At 40.9% G+C, this 15,086-nt stretch overlaps 1 protein-coding gene across 13 annotated transcripts in view; it reads right to left on the minus strand.

Moving 5' to 3' along the window:
- The window catches only part of APBB2 (amyloid beta precursor protein binding family B member 2), a 301,427-nt gene that overhangs the window by 186,105 nt on the left and 100,236 nt on the right, over nucleotides 1–15,086 (minus strand). For all 13 annotated transcript variants that reach the window (XM_081154831.1, XM_081154835.1, XM_081154830.1 and 10 more), the window contains one exon: nucleotides 1,761–1,881. The gene's annotated coding sequence lies outside the window, so the exon portion shown is untranslated. The remainder of the gene's footprint in view (nucleotides 1–1,760; nucleotides 1,882–15,086) is intronic.

Consider the following 15,086-nt stretch of genomic DNA (forward strand, 5'->3'; position numbering starts at 1 on the left):
GTGACACCCTCAGCAGAGGCCTTTGAGGACGCCCGCAGGTCCCTGCACCCAGGAGGGTAAGTAAGAAGGCAGTTTCCTCCTAGAGAACTCTTGGTAAAAAATAATAAGTCAAGTGACAAAGAAGAGCTTTGTCAGCTACTTGACAGCATGAGCCCTTGCAGCTCGGAGCCCACTAGAAACCCCCGGAGAGGAGGGACGCAATGACTCATTCCCCTCCGTGGTGAAAGGGAGCAGGTCCACATCTGTGAATTTTCCGAGTAAACTTACTTCGTCCACTCCAAGAACCCAAACCTTAGAATTTTAACCATTTCAAAGAATTTCCTTTATATACATTTAGGCTGAACCATATGAAATAAGCGTCTTGATAGGGTGAATAATAACAGTTTCATAGGGTTCAATCATAGAACATGTCTTTCAACTTTCTTCTACAGTAGGGACAGGCAAATATTTTCTTAACAGGCCAGATCGTAGATATATTAGCTTTAAGGGGCAAGAGGCAAAATAGAGATTACACAGAGATTTATATAAGCATTTAAAATGTAACCATTTAAAACCATAGAAGCCATTGTCAGCTCCTACAAAAACAGGCCTGGGCTGGATGTGGCCCATGAGCCATTGTCTGCTGACCTTGGTCTACAGTACACAGGGTGAACTTTTCCTGATGATGTTCACTAGGAAAACTGTTCACTTTAGAGCAATACAGCAATGCCCTTGGAGGATACGGAGGTATATGTGCAAAAGCTGGCCGTCCCACCCCTGCCGCTTTGACCCTGGTGCCTGGTCTGAATCCACCCCTCTGTCGGCTCTCCCTCCACTGCTGCTCCCAAGGATCTGGCTTTAGGATGACGTTAGAAGCAGTTGTCTGGGTATGGGCTTGAACGGGTTCTAACTTTCCTATGAAGAAAAAACTGAACTGTACAAGGAAAGGGGACTTAAAGGTGGATACAAACAACGTAACGATGTACAGGCTATAGGAGCAAAGGCACTCTGGGGAATTACCACAAACACACCCCTGATTTGAAGCCAAAATTCCAGAAATTCAAAGGGAAGCAACAAAAGTAAATAAATATCTAAACAGCTGGCCCAAGGCTGAAAGACCAAAGGGAACAAAAAATACATTTGAGACAAACTCTCCTTTACAGAAATAAGAAAGAACATTAAATGGGCAATAATCATTTTTCTCTTCAGTGAATCATGGGTCGTTACAAACAGAGAAAGGCTGCAATTGTAGCCATTCCCAAAAGATGATGACTGGAAAAATCTAAGTGTTGTGAGACACTGAAAGTCGTCTGAGGGTATCAGGAATGTTAAGAAATGAGAGTCGAGGACTTTGTCCCTAACACGTGCTCAACAATGACATACCCAGAGGTCCTCTCTTCTGAGTCTATGAATTTTTTTATTTCAAAAGAATTAAAACAATCCCTGGGAAATGTTTTTAATTTATGGCATTGCTATCGGTGCAAATGTTGTATCTTATGATGAAAAAGGAAAGTTTAAAAGAAAAACCCTATGACTGGGTGCCTTGAAAGGGAGATTGCTGATATACACTCCTGGTCTTATAGGGCCACTGGATTGTAAAAATCCTAATTTAGATAACATTTCTCATCATTCAATATTAAAAACTTACCCTAGAGCGATTCACTCTCCTGCTTTTCTAAACACTGTCAGTTAAATGTTATAAACCTTCACCAGGTCAGCACCCTGCCATATTCTACAATGGAAATTAAAGGAAAAGAGAGAGAGGCCAATGCCATACGTACATGAGCTGCTTGCACCACAGTGAGCCTCCGGGTACCGTCTGCCCATAGCGACCAGTCAGCACATCAGCAGGGGCCTCAGCAGTCTCCACGTACTCAGGAAAGACTGAGAGGGTTAGCTGTGCTGGGGGGAGGAAAAAAAGTAGAAACAAAACAGAGATTGAGAATAATGACTGCATTTTTTCATTAAAATGCTAATGATGACCACAAATTTCCAGATAACTACATTTATGAATTATTCATAGTCACATCCGAGGCAAAGTCTCCCTGTCACTACAGGCAGGCACAGAGCTTGCTGACAATTAGCATGTGGCCCCAGTAATAACTGTGACAGAAGTGCAGGTCACTGCAAGTCTATCCAGCAGGCTGGCTGACTAGCCCTCTCTGGATCCAGGCAATTCCATGCGGATTTCACTGATACTTTTCATCTCACTTTTCCTTAATGAAAAGGAAGAGCAGTGGCCCTGTTCTTTGCTCTGACATCTGAACTAATATCCTGTAAAAATTCTAAGAGCTTGAAAGGAAAAAGAGGAAATTTTCTGTATTGGGTACATAAGATGTTAAACTGATTTTTTAGAAAAACTTTTCACTGAAGTCTAACATTACAGAAAAGTACACATACCACAAGTGGACAGCACAATGGATTTTCTTAAACTGAACACACCAGGTCAAACCCTAGAACAGTATCAGCACCCCAGAAGCTCCCTTCATGCCCCCTCCAAGGGTGACTACTGTGCATAGTTTACTTTTGCCCATTTTTGTAAACACGAAATTGATTTACTGACATTAATTTTTTGTTTAAAAACCATATGTTGAACACCTACTATATGCTAAGCACTATGCTAGACCCTGGAGCTGTAAAGATGAAGACACAGTCTCTGTCGTTAAGGAAAGTGAAGTCTAGTGGGGCCGAGACACACACAATGGGCTGGTAGGACAGTGAAATGAATGCAGTGACTGAGATTCATGTCAAGCAGGGGCATCTAGCCCAAAAACGGAGAGATGGGGGAAAGCTTCCAAGAAAATGGGGTGTCTGGCAGGTCCTCAGGCTGGGTAGGACTTAGCCAAGCTGGTAATGGGCCCAAGACTAAAAAAAAGGCAGAGGTAAGAAATTGCATGATGTAATTCGGGTGTTGTGGGGTGAGGCCAAGAAAGAAGTCTGGAGCCAGATCATAACCTTATATACACATCCAGGAACTCTGACTTTATCCTCGTTGCAGACAACCACTGATGGGTTTCAGATACCTTACTCTCTCTGGATGGATTCAAGGGGGGCAGAACGGAGGCAGGGAGACCAATTAGGCCAGTTTAATCGTTAGGTAGGGGAGGAAAGGTGGGGATTAGGGCAGTGGAAGTAGGTAGGAAAGGGAAAAGCAGAGAAAAATTAGTGCTTGGGAAACATCCAGACACCAAAAGCAAAACAACTTGGAAAAATGACTACATGTGGGTGGACAAGAGTGACAACTGAGGTAGAGAATCCAGGAGAATAAATAAGTTTAGGGATTAGTTTGGGGCATCAGAAATTGAGGTGTAGAAGATTCAGGTAGGGATACCAAGACATCCTTGAGTATGAAGTTCGGGGAGGAAACCTGAGCAAAACATAAGGGCATATAAGTGATTGTTACACAGAAAGTAGCAGAAATTATGTTAGTGGGTGACACCACTGAAGGAACGTGGATAGAATGGGAAGATTAGCGATCAGAGCTGAAAGCAGAACCCTAGAGAACATGAACAATGATAGAATGGGTACAGGAAAAAGATATTTTTGAACAAGACCAAGGGAGAAAGGCAGAGAAGTACCATGGGATACAATGAGATGAATTAAGACAAGCAATGAAAAATATACCTTTGGATTTGGTAGTCAAGCAGTCACTGGCCACCTTGACTAAGTAAGGGCCCTTTCAGTGGAAGGGTGGAGGCAGAGATAACAGAGCCAGCAGAAGAGGAGAACGGGGCGTTGCTGGAAGGGACAGTGTTAGTGGAAGTCCACATCGATACGCTGAAGGAATGAGTAGAGAGAGAAAGGTTGAGAATACAAGAGGGAAGAGGGAAGGATGGAAGAAGATCCCAAAGGAGGCGGGAGGGGCTGGCCTTGAAGAGGAAGCGCAACCCACAACCTTCTGTTATTAGAAGAATATTAGAGTTAGAGGAATAAAGACAAAGCTGGTTATAATAAGTGGCAACAGCATTGGGATGTTGGAGACAATACGCTAAATGACATCAATATTGTTGATGGCAAGACTCTCTGCTGAAATGAGTTGACACATAAATGGTTTGGAGACACAGATCTTGAAAATCTTGGTTTCAGGCATGCTACCCTCCAAAATTAAAGTAGACCAACCCCATTTTAATGAAAATAAATACTGTATTTGCCAGTACATATCAAGGTGGAAAGGTATGAGTAAGCACACCCCTAGTAGAACTTAGTATCAAAATGTACGCAAAAGATTCAGAGGAACGCTCTTCTTAAAATGATCTTAGGTTTTGGGTGCCAATCTTTCCAAAGGTTTGCATATAGTTTCGTTAAGTGAAACCACTACCCACCATCTTATAAGGCTTCTTAAGATGCTTCAACTCAAAGATCCCTCCTAGCACGACTAACGTAATGAAAATCAGGTCAGACATTTGAAAGCAAAGGCAAGAAGAAGGGGAGAATGGAGTTGGCAGCAGAACCTGCCCCCGAGATTTCCTAGCATAATGCCTCTTAAGACAGCAGCGATGGCGTCCCACTTCGGCCTCCTGCCCACTCAACCTTGAGTTCTGGCAAATACAGAAGTGGGTGGAGTGACTTAGTTCTTGGAAAGCACTCCAATAACACCCAAAGTAGCAAGGTTCATTAGAAAATCTAATGCAATGGAAAACGCCTTGCAAAATAGATTTTATGTTCTCCAGGCAGCCTGTGTGACCTCAGAAATTCTGAGGCTGCTCCACAGTTTGTTCTGTTAATATGAACCTCTCCAGGCCATCTTTGGAAGATGACAGCATTTTAGAATTCTAGATAAGCATCTTATCATCACTGAATTCAGCCAGGACTGAGAAGGTTCCAAAGCCATCTGATGCCTACTGACTGGGCCTTCATCCTTGTATCCCCAGGGCAAGGATCTATAACAATCAGTCAATAAATATGGAATACATCAATAACCCAATGCATAAGTGAAGAGTTCACACAACTAAGAAAGAAGAAAGACCAATTAAATACTGAGAACAGAAATAGTCTTTCTATTCCTTCCTTTCCCACTCTAATTGATTCAAAGCCAAGCTGCAAATCTCAGTCAACTGCATTTCCTTTCCTCCTCACAGAAGAAACTCTTTATGAACTCATAAATAAATACTGTGTGTTAAGTAAAAGGATTCAGAAATAATGAAATTATGAAAAACAAAATGCCTCTTAAATGAGAAAATGGGTAGGTGCACATTTTGAGCACACAAAGACATGGAAATTGCCCACTTTGCATCTGTCTGCCTCTTCTGTTACCCTCCTGTGTGAAGGACAGGACATCATTACTCTAACAGCATGGTGCCTCCTCCCAGATGCCCCTTCAACATAGCAGCCTGCTCGAGGTGAACCCACTGAGGCAATGGATAGTAATAAGAAATCAAGACTCGCTTCTTTGAAAATTCAGAAAATTCACAGGTTTATGGTTTTGTCCTACTATATATTTATATTATTCATCATTTCACGTCTTTTATAGCACATAAGCTTTGAGGGACCACTGATCATATTAAACACATTTTATACATCACACTATGGTATTATCTGAAAATAACTTTAATGATAAAGTTTCCAAAAGTGAGGAAGAGTGAGATGTTGTTGTTGTTGCATGTAGTATGTGACATTTTTCTGAACTGTTAAAAATAACTCTCGGTTCTGAAAACAACCAATGTTTCTGCCCATCTGATCAGCAAGATCTTGAGAAGGAAACAACTCTTTGAGAATGCCATCCTTCTTTCTGTTCTTGATTAAGAATGCTAAGAGACCAAGATGAACAATACACTATTCACTTGAACGCAAGCCACTGAGGGGACTAAAGGAATATTTATGCCAGTCCACAAAGTGTTTAGTGTGCAATTTTTTAATTACTATATTTATGGTACTATCCATAATATATTCACTAACAAATGCTCTACAAGGACATTAATCCTTAACAGATACATTAATGCTGGGCCTCTCCTACAAATTCTCATTATGCCGATGTGGGACAAAAATGCCAAGAATTCCCTTAAAATAAACATTTCATGTCAACAACCACTTGTGCTACTATCTCCCTTTCCAACTATTTTATGACATCATAATGTCTCTACTTATGTATTTGCTGCTATTGATCTAAAAGACAAATCTGTAAATAAAATGTTAAAAAAGGGCTTCATTTAATGCAATATATTTTTTTATATGAAAGCTGTGCAAGCTACTAAAAAAGTTGGTTATGTTCTTCAAAAATAATATATCCCATAACCTTAAATTACAATTCTCTGAATCACTCTGCAGCTATTATACTGTATCATCTCGCTATTTGGAAAGCTCAAAGAATAAGATATTGAGAATGACCAAGATTTTCAAAATAGTTGAAGAACTACTCATGTAAATTTTTTGAAAAATTACGTTTACTTTTGATCATACTGCATTTTTTTTTCTAAAAGGTAATGTCTTCTCAGAGAATCTAGAATATAATTAATCCTTGGTGACATGGGATCATCCCTATGACTGCCAATAATCTTGCTCTCTTGGAACCTGGGAACACTAACTGAAGAAGAGGAGCTGGTCCAGTGGTTACTGGGCAGAAATTGAGTTTCTATCACCAGGGGGAGAGCCAGGTGGGGAGTTCCTATCAGAGCAACAAGACACTCAGGGTCAAAAGAAGGAAACTGCTTAAGGTAAAACATCAAGGAAAGCACAGATACAATTACTCTTTGGAGAGCTCAAGGTGAGTCCAAGCTGCAGATCCAGGTCTGGAGACAAGTAGAGTCAGGATTATATGGGAGATAAATCAATGGAATAAATCAATGGACAGGGCCTAAGAATGGCTTTATGTGGACACTGCTGGTAACGAAACTAAGCCTGCCTATAAAGGCAACACACAACCTTCCAAGGCACAACCTTCCAAAGCACCTCTGCTCTACTTAAAGGCCTCTGACTGCTAATGCTTTGGGAGCTATTTTGTCTGCTTTAAATACTTTGGTTATCTCCTCTCCCTTGCCCTCAAGAGTCAAGTCTCATTGCTGTCAGAGTACCAACTTTTCCCTTTTTCAAGACAGCTATGGAAACCAAATAAAACAGAAAAGTCTAAGAGACCTAAACTCCAAATACCAAGCCTTAGATAAGATCTGAAGAACACAGTGCTCAGACTCTGGACCCATACTTGGGCAATGGAGATGTTTATTTATTTATTGTTTATTCCTTGGTTTTTAGGGAATTCAAATACTAATCCTTAACTAGGACTCACATGAAGTCAGTTAGTACAAATACAGCCAAGCCTAAAATAGGCCATGGAGGTGTTATTTGTAAGTGTCCACTGTTATTTAAGAAGAACTTCTTTTAGAGAAATCAAATAAGCTAAATATCCAAAAACACAACAGGTCAATTGCTCCGATGTGAAGTATCTGCGGAAATTTGGAAATAAACTCAAACCCTTAAGAGGGGAGGGCTTTGTCACTGGATAAGTGGCTCTGAGAGAGCATGTCAATTAGCCTTCCAGGCCTCATCTGTAAAATGGGTTAACCATACCTACCTTGCAAAGGTATGAATAAGAACAAACTGAAAGGCTCAGATGACTTCAATGAATGTAAATTAAACCTTAATTAAGTGGAAACACAGTACATTCTCCCTGTGAGTCTTTAGAGCTGAGAAAGTCATCTGCCTGGTGGTTTCTACCCAACCCTCATCGCCTCATATGATACAATTTTTCCCCCCAAATAATTTCAACAGAACTTTTCTTTTGGTTAATAAATAGTGTTCTTAATGTAACTGCTTAAATAGTAAATACAAACACTTGTGCATATTCAGATTTTAAAAAAACCTAAACTGCAAAACTCCCCCATTATGACATTCCCACCTTATTTCTCCCGTAACTTTTTCTTATCCAAGTTATTTCTTTTCTCTCTTTCCCAGTTTTCTTTATTGAATCTTTGTGGATTATTTTTTTCTCATTTAAGCTAAACCCTCGCAATAACAGTAACTAACATCTTTTGTTATTTAGTAGTTTACAAGGCACTTTAATATACATTACCTTATTTCCCTTAAATTGCTTCTACCTCTTTTCTTCATTTGCCCTTGCTCCACTTTCCAAAACACAGAAAGAACTTTCTAAAATCAGCCAAGAAGTAATTTTTCTCCTTCCAACGGCCAACACATTAAGGCACAACACTCTGCAGAGCTGTCCACCGCAAGGCAGACTGTGCACAGCTCGCCTAAACCCTCACACATCCAATTCTTCCTGCAAATAATGTTCTCCGCCCTGGTGATGAATTTTTGGAGTTAAAATACAGTGAGAAATGTGTACATGTTAAATATGTTAAAACGACACAGGTAAATCCCTTCAAGAATCATCAAAAATAACAAATGAAAAATAAAAGGAAGAGGCCCGAAAATCTGCAGAAGAACAAAGTTGCTGCTGCTGTGCCAGCTGTCAGCCACGTGTCCATCACCTGCCTCACCAGAGCCATTTCTGTCCCAGCTCTGCAGCACGTGATCTGATGGCTAAATCTGTGAAAACCACAAGGGAGCACCCAGCTCATTAAAAAGATGATCTCGGGAGCTCTGATCATGAGTAAGAGTCCCCATTCCCGGCGGTAAGGACAGGAGCGCTTCCTCCCGCTGCGCGGAGGCAGCGACGCTTCCCGCAAGTGTTGGCGCAGAGACAGGTGCCAGGGAGCCCACCTACCGCCCCGAAAACAGGAGCCTTCAAAGAGGAACGTTTCCTCTCAGAGCCTCTGCATCGCTCAGTCTTGATATACCAACAAAGAACATGAGGTGTCTGAAACAGAAAACGAGTAATTCTATCATGTGACACTACATTTTTTTGTTTTTTTAAGTTTCTGTAAACTCTAGACTGGGAATCAGATCAGATTCCCTATACTCATTCAAACCCTGCAGGACACAAAACCTTCAAAATTCGAATTGGCTCCCTTTTGCTTTACAATGGTTGAATAAGGCCCATAGTAATTTCCAGGAATCCTTGCTATACCTTAATAATATATTAAATACTGTAAAAAAAAAAAAAAAAATTTAAAAATCAGTTGCTACTGTTAAAATTGGGGTACTAATAAAATTTAAGGAAAATGTTGAAAAAGGTCATATTTGGCCCTGATTCTGCTGTGGTGTCTACATGTTCAATAGTGTAAGCCTTTGGCACATTGTAAAACCTTCTGTATTTTGCATGAGTTACTCTGGAGTGATTTTACCCTAGGAATGGAGAAGGCTGTCATGTCCAACATTCATCTACAGAACCTAGAGGTGCCTCACGGACACTCAGGATCCTGCAGAATAATACTGGGACCATGGTTCTTAGAAAAGAATGTTTTTCCAGCTTGGACACAACTCAAGTCAAACTAGTAGGAAATCTAAGAAAGATTGACCCTACTGGGATTATGGTTGTGGAAAACCCCAGACAATAAAAGTCGTTTCTTTATATTGTTGGAAACAGTGTGTTATTCTTGTGAACGGGTTCAAGATCAGACTTGGAATTTATACCTTAGACATAACTGACCCTTATTTCTACTACATGCTCAAATCAAGAAAGGATGACATCTAGTTCATTTTGACAGTGAGATTAACAATCTCTAAATGAAACTGAAAAGTAGAGTCAATGGAATCCATTCTAGAGTAACCAACCCTTCTTTAATGGACCAGAAAACCATGTATCCAAATTGAAAGATCAAATCTCAAAAGTTCATTAATAGATATTTTCAGTTATATGTGGTAGATTATAATCATGTGTTTAACTCCATTCCCTCCACTAAATGACACTAAGCAAGAGGCAGAGGTAAACTCATAAGAAGAAAGACAATGAGAGAGGAGAAAATTAATGGAAACATAAATTGAAAATGGAAAGCAGATGGGCCACAGATGAGTGAGTCTTCAAAGCAGAGACAGAAAAAACTTAAATGTCCGCAGCCAGAACTGTCAGGAAGAAGCCAGCCAAAATGGGGCACAGGAAGTTAGGAAAGTGTGAGTTCAGGCAGAGTTTCACTTAAAGTGGGGGCCAGATGAAGGGTGAAGTATGAAGGTGGCACTGAAAACTGGAGGATTATTTTCAAGACATTATAGAAGTAAACCTCCAGATCCTTCTTAGCCGTGAAGCTTGTCAACTCTCTCTCTTTCCATCTCAGGCCTTGCTCTTTGCAAAGTCTACAAAGACTAGTCGTATCCTGAGAAGGTCTGGTCTCAGGAACATTAGGAGTAGTGGCTGAGTGGAGGCACCCACCATAAGGAAAGGATTGAGTGAAAGTGTGTACACTGTGATTAGAGACCCACAGCTCCCTCCCTTGCTGCATTACTAGAGACTGGTCAGGTAAACAACTGGAAGACTTTCCTGGAGAAACAAACCAGCCAAAGAAAAGAGATCTACAGTTACCAAAACTAGGGAGAAATGAGGATTCTGAACAAAGGAAGTCATCCTATGACCAGCTGACAAAAGAGAGAGCTATCCAACTTGCTCATGTACCGAGGGCTTCCAGTCAGTTCTCAGCATCTCCACGTAAATGAAAATGGACAGCACATGGTCACCAGAGGTGAGATGAGGGGTCTAACATGACAAATGTAAACTTTAGGAGAAAACAGTCAATGCTGGGAGCAGGAAAAACGTCATATATACATTATTAATAACTCCAAGGGGGTGAAAGATATTGTGTCCATAAAGCAAAAATGAGTAGGATGCTATAAAATAGAAATACTGTGAGAATAAGAGCTCCTAGAATTAATATTATGATCCTAGAAGTAAAAATCCACAGAAGGGTTAGAATATAATAGAGGTAAATGTTCCTCAAGAGTACAACAAAAAGACACGAGAATAGAGACCACGAATTTTTTTGGACAGTAAGTAAGTTGGCAGAAATAGACAAAAGTTCCAGCATTTGAAAAATAAGAGTTCCAGGAAAGAGAGGATGCAGAAAACAGGGGGAAGAAAATTATCCTGCACCACCCCCTACAAAAATATTCACAATGAATGAAAAAAGTCACACACCAAGGCACATTATGATGAAACCTCAGAACATCAGAGGATTTATTTAAAAAACACAAAGAACTAAAAGTCCCTTCTCCCAAGTAACATATAAAGTAACCAAATTCAGAAAAGCATCCAATAATTCAATAACAAAATTAGAAGCAGAAGAAAATGAAACGAGGCCTCCAAACCTCTCAGGGAAAAGAATTTCCAACTTTAAATTTTATATCAATCGTTATGTGTGGAGAGACTAAATGATATTTTCGCACATGCCAGATCACAAGAAAATTACATCATACAGACTCTTTCTCAAAAAGCAACTGGGCAATGTGCTTCCTCAAAAGAGAGAAGAAACCAAGAGAGATGCCATCCGGTATAAACAGGTCAATCAAGAAGTCCCAACGTGACAGTAAAGGAAAGTTCCAGGTCAACAGCTGTGCATAAGGCCTCGAGAGTAAACAATCCAGAATGGAGCCAGCAAGCAGAAGGCTCCGGGGGAAATGTCACACACACACACACACACACACACACACACACGCGCGCGCGCGCGCGCGAACTGCAACACAAGCCATTGTACTTGACCTTATTGAGAATTTGGAGATGAATAAGTAGTAAGTACATAAATAGAATATGAGTTTTAAAAAAGAATTTTTTAATATGCTGTACAAGAAAGAAAATAAAACCACAGTACACTCATAGCTCGCTGTGAAAAATATTTACAGTGAAAACAAATTGAGATGTAACTATCTTGGAGAGTGCAGGGCAGGTATTTAATTGAGGGAGAATAGAAGAGAGCTAACCCCTTAGCTTCCTAAATAAGAATTCAAGGTTTAACATCTACAACTGAGAAAAAGTTCAAGAAATATCCATATAAACATATTAATTAGCTATATGGAAGTAAATATCAGAAGAAGAGCTAAATGAATTCAAAACAGTTGCCTCTGAGAGGTGGAAAATTATGCAAATAAGCAGGCATGAAGCTGTAAGCTATATATATGTATTATTGCAAATAAAAAATAAATTTTTAAAAGGGTAGAAATTGATTAACAAAATACATAAACCATCTAACCATATAAGATAAGCTGACGATGTGAAATTTCATTTTATACTATAAATAAGGAAACAGATCAACCTTAATCTGCTCCTCCAAGTTCATCAAGTTGTTAAAGTTCGATTTAATGCGTTTTATCTTGAAGTAGAAAGGAACATACTATGAGGTCAAATATGCCTAAATCGTCAAGTCACCCCTCTGGCTTTAGCTAACACACGGTGAGGGGAGGCCTGGACACCAGCGCACAGGAAAGCTTAGCCGCCTTTGTTATCACGGTTTCATGAACTGCGGCTTCAGGAGGGTAACCATGCTGGCCATTCCCCTCTACCAGAGCCCCTGCTGCAGCTTCTCATAGTGCAGACTTATCCTTACAGAGGAGGGAAGGGGGGAGAGCACAGCACCCGAACCCCCGCCCTGTATCTGGGGGATTCCTCATCACGCGAGTCCTGACCAAAGCCACACCTTTAGACACAGAGGTAAAACGGCTGGATACTCACCTTCCCGGAGCTCCTTGAGCTAAGGCATGGGCACAGGACTTAGCCTTGACCAACCTGAATCTAGAGCTGCAGGCGCAAAGAGGCAGGGGCAGGAGGAAATTATCAAGGCTGAGAGCAATAGCAACATCCAGTGCCCAGAGGCAGCAAAGGCTAAGGTGACAGAGCTGGTAGCAAGTGCCTGGTAGCTTAACAGTGTGGTCACTGTGGACCAGCATGGTCCAGTGTTCAGTGATCAGGTCCACTGTATACAGAACTCATCATATCAAAGGACCTTGGTTATGAAGCTGGCTGTTTAGTCTCTATTTGCCCTGCCTTTTTTCCAACTTCCAGCAGTTAATATTTTCTCAGTAAGCTACTTCTCTGTTTAAATCATTCAGCCAAATCTCCACTGCTTCTAAGAACTCTGGCTGATATAGTGCCCCAGGATACACAAGTAGAGATAGGTGACTGTCTACAGACATGAAGAATGAAATGTCTGTGTTCCTTAAGATACAAAAGCAGAACCAAGAACATTTCTCCACAGGGAAACATGGGGGAAGGCCAGGCTTTTAGGTCCAAAGAAAACAATGCTGCAGGAATGCTATGGGTTAAAAGAAGTTTCAATAGACTCATCTATTCTTTGAATTGGTTTCTTCCATTAGGAAACACATTCCAAGTTCAAAGCCTCTAACTGACGTTACAATAAGCCATGGGAATGTAATCAGTTCGTGAACTGGGAGTTGCCACTATTTACATCTGGCAAAAAGACTACGCTCACGATTTTGATTGTTGTGAGTGGGCAGAAGAGCAGTGGGTGAGGAAGAACAATTCTCTTTGTCTTTCTACTTAAAACAAAGCTTCCTGAGACATGAAGCCATTTGGAAACCAGTGGTCAAGAACTGCACATGAATATGAAAATGCACACCAAGGCATCCAAAGATTTATATCCAACTGTAGCAACATCAATATTGCTGAAAAGCTGCATCCATCAGCTCAGCACACAGCAGCATATTTAGTTCCAAGTCTGAGAAGGCTGAGCCCCAGGCAATTTATCTGCACACGTCTTAGGCTAACCACACAAATTTTGCAGACGAGGCTGAAAGTTAAGATAGATAGCTTAGAACAAACTGTTGATGTGACCAGAAGGGCTTCATAAAAGAGTCAAATGCAGCAATAGCATCAATAGAAACATGGATGCAAAGAAAGCAAGCCTCTCTCTGGTGCCCACTGTTTCTGGAAACTGAGGAAGTCTTTCAGGACAGACTACCGCTACAGTTAAAGGCATGACAAAGTACAAGTACAGTTTTTGTTAGTTGCACAGAACAGGACTATGCACACCCCAGGGAGAGGCTTACAAAATAAATGCAGAGCCTGATGCCTGTGTATGATTTCCCGGCCTGTGGTGTTATTTCATAAAGACCTGCCAAGAGATCAGTCCCCTAGTCATAGAATTTGGGTAATTATTAATCACCTTGGCCAAAAATTAATTTCATCTCAGTTGGTGATGTAAATGCTACTTCAAATTCTATCAAACTGCCAAACCATCTTTACCATGTATTCTGTGCAGTCAGTTCCCATGAAATATCTAATGGCCGCTAAAACAAGAGTTTCATCCCACACTTGTCCAAGTGAATTACACTGTGTTTACACAGTGTTTTGAAAAGCTGAGATAAATTTATCTCAGTCAACCCCAGATTCTGCACTCCCCTTTCATTTGGGGATCACAATGGACAGTGAGTCCGAACAGCAATAGGTGTGTAGATCAAAGTCAATACACGATATAATCACCACAGCTCTGTAGGGAACAACATACAATTCTGAAAAAGGAAAGAGGACGGGGTGGGGAAGAGAGTCCCAAGAAATCAGTCTCAAAAGCTGTTTCCAAGACTGCTTTTTTTTTAAAAAAATCCTCACCTGAGGATATGTTTTCATTGAATTTTTAGAGAGAGAAGAGAGAGAGAGAAGCATCAATGTGAGAGAAGCAAGAAACATCGATCCACTGCCTCCATACTCGTCCTGATCGAGGATCAAACCTACACCCACAACCTGGGCGTGTGCCCTGACTGGAAATCAAACCTGCAACCAATGGAGCTAGCCAGCCAGGGCTCCAAGACTATCTTTTTAAGAAATTTAAAAGTGTCAGCTCCGGCCAGGGCTGCTCAGTTGGTCAGGTGCTGTCCCGTGCACCAGGAGGTGGCCAGCTCGATTCTCAGTCAGGGCACATGCCTGGGTTGCAGGCCCGATCCCCGGGAGGGGGCGTGCAGGAGGCAGCCAACTGATGCGCTCTCACATCGAAGTTTCTCTCTCTCTTTCCCTTCCTCTCTCTAAAAATCAGTAAACTATTCTAAAAAAAAAGAAAAAAAGGGGGGGGTAAGTTTCTTATGCACAAGTACAAAAGAGGCAAATTCATAGCTAACTAATGAATTTCAAAATGGTAGAACCCTCAATAGCTACTTCCAAAAAAGACTCATTGTACCCAAAGTCTGAATTAGTACTTAGGTATATAGAAATAGTTCTTTGTTTTCCCCCCCTCTGCAATGGCTTAAGGGAGCAGCTAGAAATTCACACAGAGGGGTTTTATTTTGTTCTGTTTAAGTTCTGTTTCCAGTCATCAGAAGTAGCAGATTTTTTTATTTCACTATAA

This window comes from Miniopterus schreibersii, assembly GCF_964146895.1.
Source record: "Miniopterus schreibersii genome assembly, chromosome: 1".
In the NCBI taxonomy this organism is placed as follows: Eukaryota; Metazoa; Chordata; class Mammalia; order Chiroptera; family Miniopteridae; genus Miniopterus; species Miniopterus schreibersii.